We start from the raw sequence: 18,145 nt of genomic DNA on the forward strand, positions 1-18,145 counted from the left end.
AGTTAGCGAGGTATTGTGGTTTGGGGGGTTGAATGTGAGAAGCACTGCCGAGACAGTGTACTAAGGGGAGAAGAGAAAAAGATTCGGAGGGAGGTGAACACTTGTTTTAGGAGGAGAGAGCCATTACCTAGACAGTGTGCCTCACTAGTGTGTAAGACATCGAGTACATTTTTTTGGTGGTTGTGTTAGTCGAAGTGTCATTGCCAAGACAGTGAACTTTCGTAGTAAATTCAGTGGATTTTTGTGATTGTGAAAGAAGAGCCATTGTGTTAGTGACTGTGTGATTTGATTAAATACATGTTATATTATCTTAGCCAGACTCGTACAGGCAAATCATTTTTTTATTAGAGTGCTGGAAAGAGTGTAAACGAGAGACACTAGCGGTGTCGTGACATCCACATAGAATGATAGCGGTCATGACAACAGCTGATGGCTATACAAAATTAAAATTGATAAAGGCCATATCGGTCTGATCTTGTTTTGAAACTCTCAGAAGAAAGAGAATAACAAATCCAAGTAGCAACAAGCACAACAAAAACAATTTAAAAGCATGAACTGACAACTCTATGCCTTTGTTAATAAAACGAGGAGAATGGGAAAATATTTGAAAAGAAAAAAAAAAATCAGAAACAGCACAAGCTTAATGTTCGGGTACGGGCAGGTACAATATTTGTTTACGACCATTGATGTCCGTGCACATTATCACATCTCTTAAGGTTTTTTTAACCAGGCAGAATGTCAAAACTTCAAAGTCCCGTTGTAATAACAAATATATTAGCAAGCAAGTTGTCCGTTCAGAACAGCAAACAGGTTTAGGGTCTGACAGCATGTTCACCTGTTCAGATGTCCTGAATGTTCGTCCCCAAACGGCTGGTGTCATGTGACCTCCACAGGGTCTTTAAATTAACTTAGGGCAACTGTGAACACCCAATAGTTACCATTACAGTCTGTAGTTGATGACAAGATCGTCACCATTTCTGTTCTTTCTCGTCTAGATGGCATTTGAATTCATGACAGTCTGTTCAGGACATGGTTTCTCCTTAGTGCGCGATGGGCAATGGACCTCCTCCCTTACGCGAATGATTTATGAGTTGCTAACTTCGCCTCATGAAAGTTGTTGCCTGTTCTTGAACTCCTCAAACAACATCACATACGGTGGAACACAGCAGCATGTCGGTGACACGGCCAAAAAAACGGCCATTTCATCATTAATGTCCTAGTTCATCTCTCCCTTCTGAGCTTATTTTCTTGTTTACGGAAAAGCAGCAAAAACTGTGATATCAAAAAAAAAAAAAAAAAAAAAAGAAAAAAAGCTAGGAACTCTACTGTACACAATGTTGGAGGAAAGATGTATTAAGTAGCCAGCACGGCCCCTTGTAATAGTCCAAGTCTGGTTAACAAGGGCAACATTGGCGCCGGCGGCCAACAATCTCTTCTCGCGCCAAATGAGATTTGCGCTCGGCGGGGACTGGCTCTGAGTGCACAGTGAACACTACACACTGTGGACATGGGCAACGAGACTGAACGAGCAAGAGACAGACAGACAGACAGACAGACGGACGTCGTAACACCTGTTATAATCTCGTTTTTCTCTCTGATCCTTTGAATCCTATAACTTTAATCAACTGGCAGGGAAACATAATTGCATATATGCGTCAGAGAAAATGGATTTTTGTTTTTTGTTTTTGTGTGTATGGAAAAAAGTAATTTTTAGCTTAAACATAGAGTGAGGACTTAAACATGACTTAGAGAGACTTTACTTTTGACTTCAAGAGAGAGGGACGAGAGAACGAATAAATGACGGTGTCTCCAAGTTACAGGGTCAACATCCACTCCTACCCAACTGTCACAAGGCCTCCTGTGATGTGAATGTCCAAGAGATCGATTTACAACAGGTTAATACGACTCAGGGCCCATCTGTAACCCCTGTCTGAAGACAAGAAAGGACAGCAGGTGACAGATCAGCTTCAACTTGACATTTCGCCTCATCAGCTTTCTTTGCACGACTGCCTCCAGAACAGTGTCATGTCCCCCAGCAGCAAATATATTACTTTTCCACGGCCTATCCCGCCTCGGCATACTTACAGGTATAAATGGGAACATTGTTGTAGTACATTGTCTAGGATTATTTTTCAGTTTACCTACATATTTACAAACACAAATAAGGACATGATTCTGTTATATTTTATTGAATTCCTCGTCTCTCTGTCGACATATTTACATCTATAAGACCTAATTGGAATATATTTTCTCGGATTCCTTAGTCTTTTTTTTAATTTCCCACTTTGAAAACGGTTTCGTACTTTATCCATTTAAAGGTCTAACGGTTAGTGACCAGCTGGAGTTCGATTTCCGAGGAAGACTTATCTACAGCAAACGAAGCCAAGAAAGATTAACTCGAGACCAGTCGTCTGGTTTGAACTTCAAAACAACACTTGTTTGTTATGGTGAATATTTTCATTGATATCCCATAATATAATATCTAGCATTCCGTGTCACTGAAATGTTTCCATTAAATGGTATGAAAAGATTCATCAATGTACAAGAGATTCATAAAAATATATGGCTTCAGACCAGACCATCATCTGTTTGAAGAGAAGTGAGGTAATGTTTTAAAAAAATGGACTTAAAGATTTCTTCGTAGAGAAGTCCGAGAATTTGTGAAATGATTTCATCACTATAGTCTTACCAGGGTAGGAAAACACACACACAGATACACACATCTGATGAATGGGTCCTTGGAGACAAGTACCACTGTCCCAGTCTTGGGAGGATGACCCACAATTTGTGGAGCCGCAAACACGAAGCTTTGTTAGTCTCCTGTCCCAGTTCCTACGTGCCTGCACTGTCAACCACAACAACATCTGCTGCCACAGACATCGGAAGGGAGGAATCTCTCCCCCTCCACATTCTCCCCCGACCACCCAACCACTTCTTGCTTGTGGTGGTAGTGGTGCTGCTGATGAGGCTGGTCATGAAGTTGTTGCTGTGGTTCGGGCTGTTGAGGTCATTTGCTGACCCTTGCCTCTTCAGACTGTCGTTGCCTGACCCGTTCCCTCCCGGCAGCCGGCATCATTAGTAGCTGTCATCCTTGTGTGACACAGGTCATTGTGACAGCTGTTCTCTCTGACAGCTCTTCTCTGTCTCCGCTCCACTGATGTGCTCCAGACACTATACAGACGCTTGTGTTCGAGTCCCCTTACTACAGGGCTGTGTTTAGCCAGTAAAGAAAGATGGAAGGAAACAACAGAAAATAAAAAAAGGAAGAAAGAAAGTAGAACGAATATACAAAAAAAAAAATTTCATCCTGTGTTCCCATCCACCGATAAGAAATCCGAAAAATCTACTATCCTCATTTTCTTTCACTCAATTGATTAAATTTACTTTTTTCATTTTTCTGTTGTTGCATAGATTGGTCCTAACTTATAAGTGTTCTTCATTCAAAGCTGGATCACAATCAGAAGAACACACTCCAAATCAGCGAAACAACAACAAAACAACAACAACAACAACAGAGAAGTTGACAGTTTCCAGAAAGAAGTACCAGACATCTTGATCTTGACGATACAACTAAAATCCACACAAGTGCCTCGTTCTTTGAATCCTCTTTTTTTCTCCAAAACCTTTAAAAAACGCAAATGATCTGAAATCCTGAGACACATTAAGGGATTTCCTCCAAACGATGCTATCACCGGGTGCTTGTGCCTTCAGTATCTCCACCAGTCGCCTTTCATTACCGTGTGGATGGTCGGACCAACCGAGCCGATGGCTTTCAGAAGGCAGGACAGAGCGCTGATGGAAAGGATTGATCTCTTGTTTGATGATGGTTCCTAAGTTCTTGATAGCATCGTATCGCTGTCTACTGGCCGCTTACGATCGTCCTCCCCCCGTTCGGAATGTTTCTTGGGTTGCCTGCAATTTGCCGGCACTGAGCCGAGTGTCTTAGACTGAAACCAGCGAGTTCGGAGAATTTGTGATTTATCCCTATTTTTTCTTGCTTTCTTTTCTTCTTTAAGGAATTAATAGGGTACAAAATTTGTGTCTAGTGTTTGAGTAAAGTTCGAGATACCCTTTCTCCCAAATTTTGACAAATTCAATCCTTCCATTCGGGAGATGAACGAAGGAACAAAATTTTGACCCTACTAGTTCTTTAAATAAACATCAACATTTCATGTGTTGAGTTAAGACAAACACTTGGGTGTATACCATAGCTACAAAAACTAATATTCAAAACATCAAAGGACTTTAGATTGTTGTTAGGATGTGGAAAAACATTCAGCAGCATATAAACATGATGATAGAATCTCAAAATTAAATATACGTACACACTACCTGTCTCCTGCTTTAAACTTGATTTTCTTACCTCAGAGTTGCTCTTGGATTTTTCGAGGAATTTTACAGCCACTTATGGAAAACCACAAACGGACACCAGTATTTTCAGACATCCACGACTTGCTGGGAGAAGGAGCTTGTCGTCTGTCGCACTGTCCACAGAAGTCATTTCAGCAGGGGAGCAACTCCTGCGCCTTACAGTGTTGGGGGGAGGGGCAGGGTAGGAGGAATACCCTCCAGACCGACGGCACTAGTGAACCCTGGGACAGCAAAGTCTCATCCCTTTTGCTGTCACGCAGATCGCAGTGTTGTCTCGCACACAGGATGAGACAGCTCGAGAATTTCTGGTCTATTCCTGTCTTTGTGGTGTTTTTTTGTTTTTTGTTGTTTACCAGCGCGTACTAGTCGCAACAACAACATAAACAGCCGCAGCAGCAGCAGCAACAACAAAAGAACTTTCAGATAAATGTGTTTCTTACCGAGATGTGTGATATGTCCCTTTCCCTTCACATAGCTTTTAGTGAGTGTGGAGAGCAAGTCTGGCAGCCGGCCGCAGGCAGGTGAATGATGTACATGCGAGTGCTACCTGCTTTTATTAATTGCCCATACACACCGCAAGGATGGAAGGGGGAGGCAGGGGAACCACACAGGGGCTTGTCACACAGGTGTCACGTGTGGGGACCGCCCTCCTGACAGTTGCAGAGCGATATCGCCGTGGCGAACCCTCCTGCCAGTGAAAAGGTTTACTTCGTGACGTCATGAGGGGATCCGTGGAATTGTTTACTTTTAACTTACCTTTCGCCGAGTGTTTAAAGGCCGAACTTTAACTCCCTGTGTTAAAAAAAAAAAAAAAAGGTTCGGCCCGTGGGGAGGGTAGGTAGGAGGACACGCAGTCAGTCTTTCATCTCAACCAACAATTATAAAGAATAGTCATCGCCCGACCAGCACTTTGCAGTACCTCACTGGAGGAAGAGAAAACTGAGAAGAAACAACTTGCTGTCAGGGTCAGAACAGTCTGTTTTCTCCACTGTGTTATAATAATCTAAGTAAAGGGAGAGAACGAGAAAGAAGAAGAGAAGGACGAACAGCGCAAATGACAGCAACAAAAAAGGCATTCACATTTTAACTGTAATTTTATTATTCTCCTTTCACTTTATCTTTCTTTCCTTAGTTTTTAAAGCGGGGATAATAATATTGAACATTTTCAGTTTGTTTCCAGGTGACCGACAGAATGTAACTTATCTTGTTCAATGTAAGAAATTTTAAATTTTCCAGCATGGGATTTGTATCCGATCAATTTTTTTTTTAAATAAGCGGATGTCACGGTTTTCTAGTATTCGGTTTCTTGAAGTGTTAGTCTGTCACAGCTGCACTTCAAGCAGAATAGTCTCTCGTAAAGAAGGGGATCAGTGTGGTAATATGGAGTATAAATCCATATCACGCTGATCACATTTCTAATAATGTCTTCCTGATGTAATCACATTATTCTAAGGGTGTCCATATTAAAAATACGAGGCGCTATTTACATGGGGTCTCACTGAAATGAACATGTCGATAGAGATTCTGCTTCATATTGCACCAAAAAAAAAATATTCACCACAGCAGGCGGCGAGTTGGACATCGCAGAGTGACAAAGAAACACTTTGAGACTAGTAGAGGATATCTGAAGATATGTTGTCTCTATGTTGTCATTCACTCCAGTCACAGAAGCATTTAATAAATTTCACCAATATCACAGGCTTGGTTACTTAATTCAAATAGTTTTTTCTCTCCAAAGGTTGCGTGACTCATTGTATTCATTGCATGTCTAAATAAGTAGTAAAAAGATGGCCTACCATGCTTGGTAACCATATCTCAGTGTGAGTAGTGACTAATAAACTAAATTATTGTTTCACATGATGTAATCCATAGAAATAGTCCTGCGACACGGATGAGAAAGTTTGAGGACTGGGAACTCGGTCAGTTAAAACATCAGATCTGTCCTCGGTAAGAACTGTAGCTGTTCATCTGTGGACAACATACATTTCATCGTCTGAAATAAGCCGTTCATTTTATTTTCTCCTTTTTTCCCTTTTTTCCTATCTGTTTGTTTATTTTTCAGTTTGGTGTCTTCATATAAGGGAGGTAAGGTAAAGTGAAGAATGCTTTGCCCCTGCAATCAATCACCTGCAATGTGTCACTCATCAAGGTGCTAAGATTGATAAATTGCCGATAGTAAATCAGCTCCTGTACTGCTGTCAGTGTTCTTCCTTTGGAAGAACATTCAGTCAGATGGAGTAAGTCTCGTCCGGCCCTTGTCACGTGACAAGACTGAAGAGAGGACAAGACAGACCAATGTTACGAGGACAGGCAGTGAATGACATAATTATCATTCACGGGAAAAGATGGGCTGAATAATAACACAGCAGAGCTGTTGTGTCTAGAATATCATAAACACATAGATCAATGACCATTTTATACTAGGATGAACACTAAATATTTGAACACGCCAGAAGCCCTGAGCTCTTGTGCTAATGAGGAAAGAAAATATATTCAAGGCGCGAAAAACACATAAGAATTACTATTATAAGCGCTTAGTGATATATATATAGGGAGAGAAAGAACCACTGATTTTACAGATAGCGCAAACACTCGCGCACTGTAGGAAGAAAAAAAAAATAAATGAAAGAAGAGAATTAATCCATCGCGGATTGCAAAGTAAAGGACAACATGGGAGCTGCTCAAGCGGTCTATTTGTACAACGGCTGTCCGCAAAATGCTTTAAGGTTTATTTGCGGAACGGAATAAAAGGATTCGTTTTAAAGCTTTGATTTCACTGCAAAAGTTCGAATTGCTGACCAGGAAACGTTCAAGCCCAAAGTTCAATACAAACGCGTGATAAACATCTGTTTTCTCTTGGAATCGATACACATTTTCAGGAAGAGCGATTTGCTAAAACTGAAATGAAGCAATGACCTGGCCAGATGACGCCTCACCACGTTCTTTGGTGCCAACTCCATGTCCATTCAAAGCCGATGTTTCCGAAACAATGAGTTCTTTCATTTGTGGGAATGGGTGATAATAAAAACAGAGTTGTTTGATTCAGAAGGAAAGGGTGAAGATGTTTCACAGATGGTGCACACACAGGAGAAGAGCCAGAAAGTAGCCTGATCACTCATATATCGCCTAACTAAAAATGTTATCAATGGGTTCTCACCTCTGTTCTCGATAATTTTCTAGATGGCATCGTAAATTGCAATATGCGATAGAACTATCGCTGAATGAAGCCAGAAAAAATAATTCAAAAGTATTTCCACCATCTTAAATAGATATTATATCACGTCCATCATAGTTAAGTGTTCTTCAGTAAGGAATTCTTAAAATCTTGTATTTACTATACTGATGAAGGTATTTCATTCATAAAAGTGTATTTATGTCGAGTTGTCATTAATGTAGTCATTAAGAAACACCGTGAAGTAGAAAACTAACTTAAAGAAGACGAAAAAGATCATCCATAGCTATACAGTGTGATGCTGGATATGATACCAGTATACAGACTTCCGGTACAATTATCTAGGGCAGGTTAGGTCCTGATGTTAGAGATTTCATAGTCCACCCTAGTAGCAATAAGCTATGGCTCCACTTCCTAGTTTTATGTTCGCCTCTGATCATCGCTGTAGATGACAAGACTTCGCCGTGCTCTCTGTGTCGAACACACTAGCTCCTGCACCCCACATCTCATCCAGTAGCTCAGTACCAGCAGCAGATTTTGCCACGGACTGACCTGGAATCGAACCCTTCTTTCTCCCAGCAGACGACGAGCCTCAAAAACTTTTAACTGAAAAACCTTAAAACATTTGCCCTTTTATAAACCCTGCATACCTGCAAAGGTCCAGAACCTTTTAGACCAGCTTTCCTTGATATAGAGCCAGAAGTCAGGATAAAGATCCATTTCTCAGCTGTCCCAGAAGAGACGAGACATTAGACGAAGGCCGAGACATCGCAAATTTTCTTCCACACGGCGAGAAGTTCATCCTTGAAACTGATCGAGAAGTCGAATCTTGTAGTCTTGCAGATCATGCAGGAAAATGGGGAGGAACTGTATTTATAAATATATAGTCTGATATGATACAAAAATTAAATCCCAATGGCAACTGGCTACTCAAAAAACCGTCACCAGCCTACCCAATCTTCAAGCCTCCCCCTCTTCAAAGACCAAGAGGAAATCGGTCAGCCACACACGGACATGCAGACAGACAGAGGGCGAGAGTGTTGACAGCAGCAGGTACAGTTTAACATATTGGTCTGAACCTGCGACATCCAAACTCCTTCATTTCCATATACCACGCTAGCAACAGAATAACGATGAGCCGTTCGCACGAGTTGTCCTTCCTTGGAAAATCAATTCGGTTATCCACCCTTAACTCCAGCAGACGTTACTCCGCTAGGAACCACCAAAATCAAGTAAATAAATAAAAATATTATATGAGTAATAATAAGTAGCAAAGAAATATTTAGAGATTGTGTTGGTTCGAAATAAGAGTGACCCAGTACAGGACTAGTGACTGAAAGTTGGATCTTTCTAGTCCTTTCAGTATCTCTGAAGGATGGGGGACATGATAATTTAAAATAAAAACATTTTTTACTTTCATGAACGATTTTTGTTTTGTCAAAAAATAATTTTCCGTTTCTCAGCTAAAATAATTCAGTCGTGTATTTTATTATGGTATTTTTGTAGTGTCGAAGGTCTGATAATCCTCATTTAGATATAGCAAGCATGCTGTTGAGGCTAATTATATACTTTGGTTAGTTTACTGCATGGTAAACATGTGATTATAATAACAGTTTATATTTGTTTTCTGCGTCCCATTGTATGGCATTAGTTCACCGAGCAGACTAGTTTTGGACTCGGGCAAGGCAATGGAGGACAAGAAGCCAGGATGTAAATGCAGTTTTTGGCCGAAGCCTGCAAACCGGGTTTTCACAGAAACACAAAAATGTAGCTAACGCCCAAAGGTACGAATGCACAAAGTTAATGAACAAAGTATTAGATTGAGGCAGACAGTGCATAAAATGTCTTTAAGAAAGCTGAAACAGACTACAGCAACAGTCTCACTGAATCTCTAATTAGCTTGATAAAAGGACAGAAGACATCTTTTGTTAGGCTTTATCTTGGCTGATACTTAGCAAACAATGCTTGAAATGTGTCAAACAGGTATACCATATAGAAAGTAATACCTCAGCCAAGTTAGAATGAACTAGTTCTTTTCTGAGCTCGCCACCCGGAAAAGTGAAGTTTCTTTCTTTGTACCCGACTGTCTTGTTTGTTCCTTCCGGTGGGTGCATTCCTACCTGTCGGCGTATCTCTGGTCTTCTTTCTTCTTTGAACATGTAAAGCATGGTCTAAAGTTATTACTAAAAGGGGGCCTTGGTCGTCTTGGAGGATACCCGGCTTTTAGCTGGACAATAAGGGGTAGGACTGCTACACAGTTACCTCCCCTGGCCGTACGTTAATTGCGGCCGCTGACGTCGATGTTGTTGGTAGCCTCGACTGGCCACCGGTTGCTGAATGTGGCAGTTAGATGGGTGGATGTGCTGCCAGCTTGACCCGTCGCGACGTATTGTCTCTATTCTAATCAAACTTTATCCTAACAAAATAGCTAACAAACTAAATACACTAAAAGTAGAAAATAGATTTTCTACAGCTGCGACAGAAATTTTACACAAATTGTTGAACATAATTTTTATGTATGAAATTGAAACATTCTTAAAACACGTTTTTTTTTATTATTATTTTGGATGGACTGTAACCTTATGGCGACAATGCAAGCTTATATTTGCTTCCGTTACACGAACAGGCAAGACTGTATGTAAGAGTAAACATCTTTATTCTGAATGGCTTCCATTGTTCAACGTCCCTTTCTCTTCACACGTCCACTCCTACTGACGTCAATACCGTCTGACGTCTTCTCTTACGTCAATACCGGCTGACGTCATTCTCGCAGTGATGTCAATTTCAATTAACTCAGCTTAACCCTGACCATGACCTATTTCTGTTACATCTTTCTTTCCAACAACAACAACAACAACAACATCAACAACAACAAATATAAACTACTGCTGCTACATGTAGAAGTCAAAATTGTGGATCTCAATCAGTCAATCCCTGTCTTGCCGCTGCTGCATGATGGGAGGGCTATAACCTAGATAGATCAGCCGATATTGGCAGAAAGATAACGATAGAGAGACCGCCGAAGACTTTTTTTCTTGCTTCTGTTTTATTCTAGACTCGTGGCGCTAAGGAAATTCCTTTTGGCAGTTACAAAAAGGTCATAAGCCTGCCCTGAACACTAAGCCCTAGTTTTTAAGCTGTGTAGCCAACCTTCAAAGCGGCTATTTGAAGATTCAGGGCAGAGGTCTGAGCAGTTAAAAGTTGGGTTCTGGGGAGAGAGAAAGAGAAAGAGTGGATGTGTGAGTAAGAGAGACAAAAGTTACATTGCCACGAACGATCACCACCTCGATGCGACCCCGGTGCTTACACAGAAACTTTTTCTTCTCCTTTGAGAACGATGACTCATTCTGCTGGCCTTGGTGTCGAACTTCTACCTCTCAGTGCCCAAACTGTGGTGGCCTAGCCCTTGGCTGGCATTCTCGCCCTTTTCGTCAAGGTTCTCGACCCAAGCGTTCTGACTTTCTCCCTAGTCTTCGTCCTCTTGGTTCAAGTTTCAAAGAAAAAGTCCATTATCGTTGAAGAAAGACGAAGACTCATCGACTGTTACAAGGTTGTGTCGTCCTTCCTACATTTGCACACCAGCATGCAACAAGGGATGCATTTGGGTGACCACTCACCCAGCATCCTTCACCCAATCATCAGCCAGCGCGGTCAAGAGGAAGACCATCCCTCCCCTTGACACCAACTCTTTGTACAAGTGCCGGGGTATCATGCGGGTAAGTCCGCCAAGTGCGAAAGAACTCTGAGGTGTTATTCTCTGTCTAGCCGTCAGGCGTACCCATCGAGACGGTCCAGTTTTCATTAACACCCCTTGCTGTCCAGCTGGTCACGGTTGGCTTGCTATGGTCACTTAAGGTCGTCTGCTCCACATAACACCTTTCTAACCCTGGTACACCCCTACCCCAAATTAATTAGGTCAGTGGTCTCTGGTTTGTCGACAGAGAGTAAATCTTAATTATTGGCGATTTTATGTCTTTCTTAAAGTGTGACAAATACAAAGAATATTTAAAGATTAAAAGTATCTTTCCAATTTTTCTCAACGTGTGACAAGAACACTAACTCAGCATGTTTATCATAATTTTCAGAGGGTGAACGCCCAAAATGGTGTCTGATGTCACTACATTGCTGTTACAAAGGGCTTGCTGACCTGACAGCTGTCCACTTCGTGAGAGGCTATAACCGTTGGTCTCGGCAACCGCCAGCAGTCTAGTTTATATCTGTCCCGTGGTCCGACAAAATGTAATCACCTCGAACTCGTACAATAAACAGAATGAGCGGAAATATGCAACACATCTTGACGACAAGAGAAAACAACTTCGCAACCGACTTTTTTTGGAAATAAAAAGAGCACGACGACATTTATAGAGTAGGGTTTAAATTGGAAATATAATTTTTATGTCTGCGAGATTTTATCACTGTTCCTATCTACTTCCCGATGGCGAAGTGCACCAGAAGCCCTTAGAGACCGTTGTTCGGGAGGGCATTTGCTTGCATATAGCTTTATGTCTCTCCAGACACCACTACATCATCTGTCGATCTCAAGAGAGCACGCGGAATGGGAATAGGTTCACATAAATCGTTCTTTCTCTTTAATGGACTTTTTTTGCTTTTATTTACCATAACCATATTACCATTACAGATATTTTTACTGTAAAATGTTTTAGCCCTTTACCATACGCTTTGCACATAGAAAAGTTTTTATGAAAAAGAAATTAGCAGTTATTATACTTTGGTCAAAGGTTATTTCGGTAAAAAGAAACCTTTAACGAGGGAACTGAGCAAAGTGAGTAGCAAACCTCCAAAATGATTCTCGAGCCAAACACAGGTCAGAATCCTCTCATGTGCCTTTTTCAATGTAATGAAGAATCCTGAAATGGTCTTATCTTATGAATGATTGAATCTGTGTTGTAAGACCGAACCTAGCTACGATTTCGAAAAAAAAAAGACAGGACAAAAAAAGAAAGCCACTCTAAAAATTCTGCTCGCCTTCGCTATCCTCGTCCTCGTGCTAGTGGGCACAGAAGCCTGGTTGCCATCTTGAAGACCGTAAGGCTGACTAGCAGCAAAAATCGTCCACTGCTGCCAACCATCACAGGAAATCTTTTGCTCAAACGGCAAGCATTAAAGAAAATAGTCTGTTCCAGGCTTGATTTGAACGCGGCCATCTCAGGACAGAAGAAGTTTTGCCAGTCACGCGAGGCACAGAGAGCAGTGGTCACATTCTCGAACGTTCGCGGGTCAGACAGTGCTACTGCCAGAAAACCTGCCATAAATATCGTCGTTGTGAATGCTTTTTATCTCATCTGTAAGAGACTGGAATCTTTGAGCAGAAATCACCGGAGACAGCCTCGCTTTGGACGAAGAGCTTGCCATGGATTGGAGATATGGCGTTTGAGTGCCTTGGAAAGCCAAGACTAAAGCAATAATGGCGATTGATAAATGGCCGCACTACCCTCTTATGGCAAATTCCGTTTTTTTTTTTCTTTTGCCTTCTATCCTTTAGGTCTGGAAACTGCGGAGAAGCCTCGCACACGTCTCCAAGGTGATCTTCGCCATCACGATATGGTGCAGAGGCAAGCGGTCAAGCCGAGCTAATTAGTTTTAGTTAAAAATCGGTGACAAGCGGCGAGCTCAGACCTAAAGTGCCCTGCTTTTTCCTTTCCCTTGTGATACCACTCTTCCTCTTCCATCATCTTCAGCTCTCTCTCTCTCTCGTTAAATAATTGTGGCGTGCGTGCGTGCGTGCAGATCACTAAACGTTTATCTTGCAGTCCTTGAATGCAAGGGAGAACAAACAGGTCTCCGGGTGTGAAATATTACTGATAACCGGAGGCAGAAATCAAATTACCTCCAATTTCAGCGGTTTGCAGCACGGCTGGGCCGGCCCAGCGCTTGGCATGGCCATGGTAACCACAATCTAGGGTCACTCTCTTTGCACCCTGTTCCGGGTCACACCGCAAAAGCTTTCAGAGAAACACCACGACCTTGTCTCTCCCTTCCTCTTTTTCTCCAAAATTTTCAACCTCTTCAATTTTTGGCGACTAGCGCCTTTCTAACGACCAGCCACCAGCCTCCGCTGCTCATTATAGTAGCAAGATCGACTAATAATGGAGTTAGCACTAACAGACAAGTATGCGCATTAGCAAACCATTTTAGTCAAGCCTCGAAGATTCAGAAAGAGCGAAGCCATCATTAAGTAGTCGCCTTGCTAGTTTTCCGGCTTCTATATATGAAATGTCTACGTTCTAAGTACTAGCGGGCTGCTAATTTCCTTTCTAATAATGAGTAACACTCAAATAGTCTCCTTCCTTCCGTTCCCGACATCCACACCCACAAACATCATCTAGCACACAAAGAGGTCAACATCGTGACGTCACGTTTGTACACAGATATGCCTAAATTAGCTCATGGTCTCAGTTGTCCACTGACTCAGTCACAAAGTAAACATACCCATCTACAAACCCGACGTTCGTGTTGATGACGATGTTTGTAGTGTACCTCGGAAGTGGTGTATACACCCAGATTTGGGAAATAAAATCATGCGCTGAGCTTTATGCAAATAATTAGAAATAAATTTTGCACCCTTACTAGTACTTTAAAACAACTTGCAATTTGAAGAACTGAAGTTATTCTAATTAAAGCGAACGATACACTGTACCTTCACTGTAATAACACAAGGACTGCACCAGCCCACGGACCACTTCCACAACTGCATTCACTTTAAACAAATGTGACTCCCTCTAGGGAGATCCTCAGAGCAAGAATACACAGAATGGTGGAGGAGGGCGGAAACTGTAGAGACAGCAGCAGGATTCGACATAAAGAAACAACACTGTGCAGACGAGCTCCACCCGCGCTCACAACGACAGATGGCGGTGCGAGCAGTTGGTCGCTCGGGTGACCAAAAAATCTCCTTCATCTCATTGGGTGAGAAACTAGTTTGCTGGAGCTGCTGACAGGTAGAAAAGATTTGAAAGGTTTGGATTCACGTGCTTACAATTTTGTCTTTTGTTACAAAGCAGGAACAGCGGAGCAGAAGACCGCAGGTCACGATTCCATTGATTGACCTGTCCCAGCAACAGGACCAATTCTGGCCTGCTGTCTCACCAAATCAGGAATTAAAAACACTGGCTTCAAATTGGTGGCTGGAATTGTTATTAAGAGGGGTTTTTTTACTGATCCACATACACAGACAATGTCTCAGTGTCACAGTGATTTCTTTTATCACAAGGATCATGTGATTGTCCAATATTTCTGATATGGACTTATAAACCTTCATACGTTCAGGTGGGAAAATAATTTTAAACCGGAATGATCCCATTCCAGTATTTTACAAGCAAGGGAGGAGAAAGTGTTATTTCAATCCCTAATTGATGGATTACGCTCTAAACTGTCTTGAATGTTTTTTCTCAGAGAAAAAGAGTTGAAAATGAAAATATCTTTTGCCTCCCTTTAAACGGCCTCTGCCATTTATTCCAAGCTCGGGGAAAAAGAGACAACTCTCAGAGAAAGAGAGAGAAGTGTACAAGCAAGAAAAAAAAAAAAAGGTAAAGCAGTTGACAGCTGATGCAGAAGACCACCCCCGCAACTCCTACCATCAGCCCTCACCCAATCCCTCCACCCAACTACAACAAAAATAACAAGCACGTGCATTGTATCGTGAAATTTTTGCAAATGCGAGAATTCTGTCGTTCCCAGACGCGAATCTCTTCCCTCTGGGAGGCAAGTTTACCTCCCACTCGCTCTCCCCCTTCCAACAACCAGACGAATCAGATCACTTGTATTCATTCCCTGGTTTCCTTCTGTATGCATAATAAAGAATAACGATTCGTTGTCCATAACAAATTCTGGCTGATGCTGCAGACCCCGCGTGCAAACCTGCATACACCACTGACAGAATATTTCCAGAAGGCAACAACTGCCCTGAGAACAGAAACCAATCATGCGTGAAGACAAGTTTTTGTTGTTTTTTTTTTTGCGATGGCTTGTTATGTTCAACGAACCGTGAACCTTGAACCCCACACTCGCATTAGAATGGAAATTCGCTCACGTGTGTTAAATTTGCTCCATCTAGTCGCTAATTAATACAGATGTGCTCAGAGTTGTTTTGGCATCGATAGTTACATTGAAATACACTTCATTGGGTCTCCACAGGGACACGCCACACAGAAATAATCAGTGAAATAAACTCCCAGCATGCTGCTGACCGATGTACACCGATGTACACACCTACACTCTCGGAATCTCATTGTGTCTCCAGGGTGAGAACCTCGCAGCACAAGAACATCAAAGGAGGCAAGAGATGTGTGTGTGGGTGTGGGTGTGTGGAGGGTGTGTGTGGGGTGGAGGAGGTAACTGGATGTTACACAAGAGGTTTATCGAAGAACACTTTCCGACGGTGCGGAAAGCAGAAAGGAAACTCCGCTGAAAGCACCAAGTAATTTCTCGACGTCCTGTCGAATACGATTTTCTGTCAGTTATTTTCTTCGTGTCGACCGTCGGCTTTCTCCACCCCATGAATCTCACCTCCCCCAACCCCTCCGAACCCTCTCCTCTTCTCTCCACGCTGCAGGAGGAGACCTACCAAGTGGAGGAGGAGCTTGAGAGCGATGTCCATGTCAACACGATTTTTCTTGTCTGTCGTTAGAGCTGATACGGAGGAAGAACGAATCGAGGGCTACATGGGAAGGAACCTACATGTATATGGATCTCAAGCTCCAACGGTTGTGCAGTGCGCATGTGTGGTCATCTATGTACATGTGTAGGGGAACAGAATATTATTATTGTTGTTGTTGTTGTTGTTATTGTTATTATTATTATTATTATTATTATTATTGGTATCATTATTATTACTAAAAAACAACTGCTGGATGGTGGTCGACATCTTGGTACCCGGAGGAAGACCTGGGTTACGAACGCCAAGGACCTGCTCACCATCGCCATAAAAGCAACTTGAATGGCGGGTCCTTGTCTGTCCATGTGCTCACCCACAAACAGAAGATGAAAGGAAGACTGACTAGTGACCCGAGTGAGCTTTCCTTATGTCTTTAGCTTGAAGTGGATAACCTCTGACAGAATCAGACTAACCCTTTTACGGAGATAACAATATTCTGAGGAAACGGAAGTGGCCAGAGTGTCGTTACGTGACCGGATGGATCCATGAGGATGGTTTGAGAGGAATTTTCTAGTGAGAGAGTGTCGATTACCCTTACTGGCATCCTTCAGGATTCTGTTTGTTGAAGTGTGTGTGTGTGTGTTTATTTTTTATTTCCTTTAAACAGCAATCATTTTCCGAATAATACTCGAAAGTCCACGAACAGATCGTTTGATGTGTTGAAAAAAAGAACACATGACCGTGATGTGGTTGCAACATGAGGCGGTGGGGATGAAGTGGGAATGTAGACGAAAGAGAGAGAGGGACAAAGACAGAGAGGCTGGGTGAGGAGGACAAAGAATGATGCTGGGGGATGAGGAGGCAAAGCACGTGCAGAGCGAAAAGAGCGCGTGCAAGGCATGGCATTCACGTCCTGTCGATTTCTTGATCTCTCAGCTATTGATCGTGGCGGTCGTCTGTCAGCACGTTTGTATCTCTTCCTTTTCTCGCTCCCTTCGGCGGAAGTTTTATGATGCTGGCCGTCTGGCATCTCCTCCCTTCTCACCCGTCATACGCCTCCGACATGAAAGACCCAAACCCAAAGTTCAGCAAACCAAACTATTCTCTATGTTCGTTTGTTGACTGCTCGTCCTGCCTTGTCGAGGTCTACACGTGCTGGGCGAAAACTCTTAAACAGACAGCTACACCAGTTGCTTCGTCAAACTCTCCCTCTCCCTCTCCCCTTAAAGTAAACAACGTGGCATTCTCGCTAGAGCGCAGACTCGGAAAAAAGGAAATAAAATTCGAAAGATAAAAGGAAACAAAAGATAAGAAAAAAAACATCAAAAAGCTCTTTTTGTCCATCAAGCCTCCTTTAAAAAAAATACCTCAGAATTTTTTAAAAGAAAAGGGCACGAAAAGATCAGGAACAAATCATTCGTTTCTCAGCAAAGCCGAGAGATTTACAATAGTAAATTCTGGAAAAATAAAAGCAGTCGGTCCAGACACTGAACTCTAAAACCACAGTCAGTGGTTCTGTATTTTTTTTTTTCATTTGAAATTTCGAAAAAAAGAGAGAGAAAGGATCGTTACCTGATCTTGGAGGTGAGCCCATCCGGAGGACACGGCGAGCAGCTAGGACCTCTCTCCGCCACTGACATGTCTACCTTCCTTCTGTGCGTTCCCTGACCGTGTGCGCTCTCTCTCTCGCGCGTGCACCCGCCATAGGTCGGCGAAAGACGCAACTGGCTTCGTATTCTTCGTTCCCCACCGACAAACGATCTCTCCATCCCCCATCAGGCAGCTCTTCGTTCCTACCCCACTCCTACGCACGCGAGTGGTCTCCCCTTGCTCGAGGGTCATAATCGAATAAATTGCCCCTGCCTCTGGACCTGCACGATGGTGGGGAGAAGCTATATTTCTCTATGATAACCAAATGGAGAGCTTCTCCTGGGAACCGTCGGCTGTTTTGTCTTGACGCCAGCTCAGTGAAACGAAATCCCGGGATG

The 18,145-nt window shown here is 42.5% G+C and overlaps 1 protein-coding gene across 4 annotated transcripts in view; it reads right to left on the bottom strand.

Moving 5' to 3' along the window:
• Positions 1-18,014, bottom strand: part of LOC112553219 (carbohydrate sulfotransferase 3-like) — a 28,514-nt gene extending 10,500 nt beyond the window's left edge. Inside the window, exon 1 of one of the 4 annotated variants that reach the window (XM_025220300.1) lies at positions 17,730-18,014. The gene's annotated coding sequence lies outside the window, so the exon portion shown is untranslated. Of the gene's footprint in view, positions 1-2,689; positions 3,311-4,363; positions 4,784-4,811; positions 5,129-17,729 lie in introns of those variants that run through there. The other 3 variants (XM_025220301.1, XM_025220302.1, XM_025220303.1) reach the window with 3 other exon arrangements.
• Positions 18,015-18,145: the final 131 nt, after the last annotated feature.

The sequence above is a fragment of the Pomacea canaliculata genome, linkage group LG12 (assembly GCF_003073045.1).
Source record: "Pomacea canaliculata isolate SZHN2017 linkage group LG12, ASM307304v1, whole genome shotgun sequence".
Classification (NCBI taxonomy): Eukaryota; Metazoa; Mollusca; class Gastropoda; order Architaenioglossa; family Ampullariidae; genus Pomacea; species Pomacea canaliculata.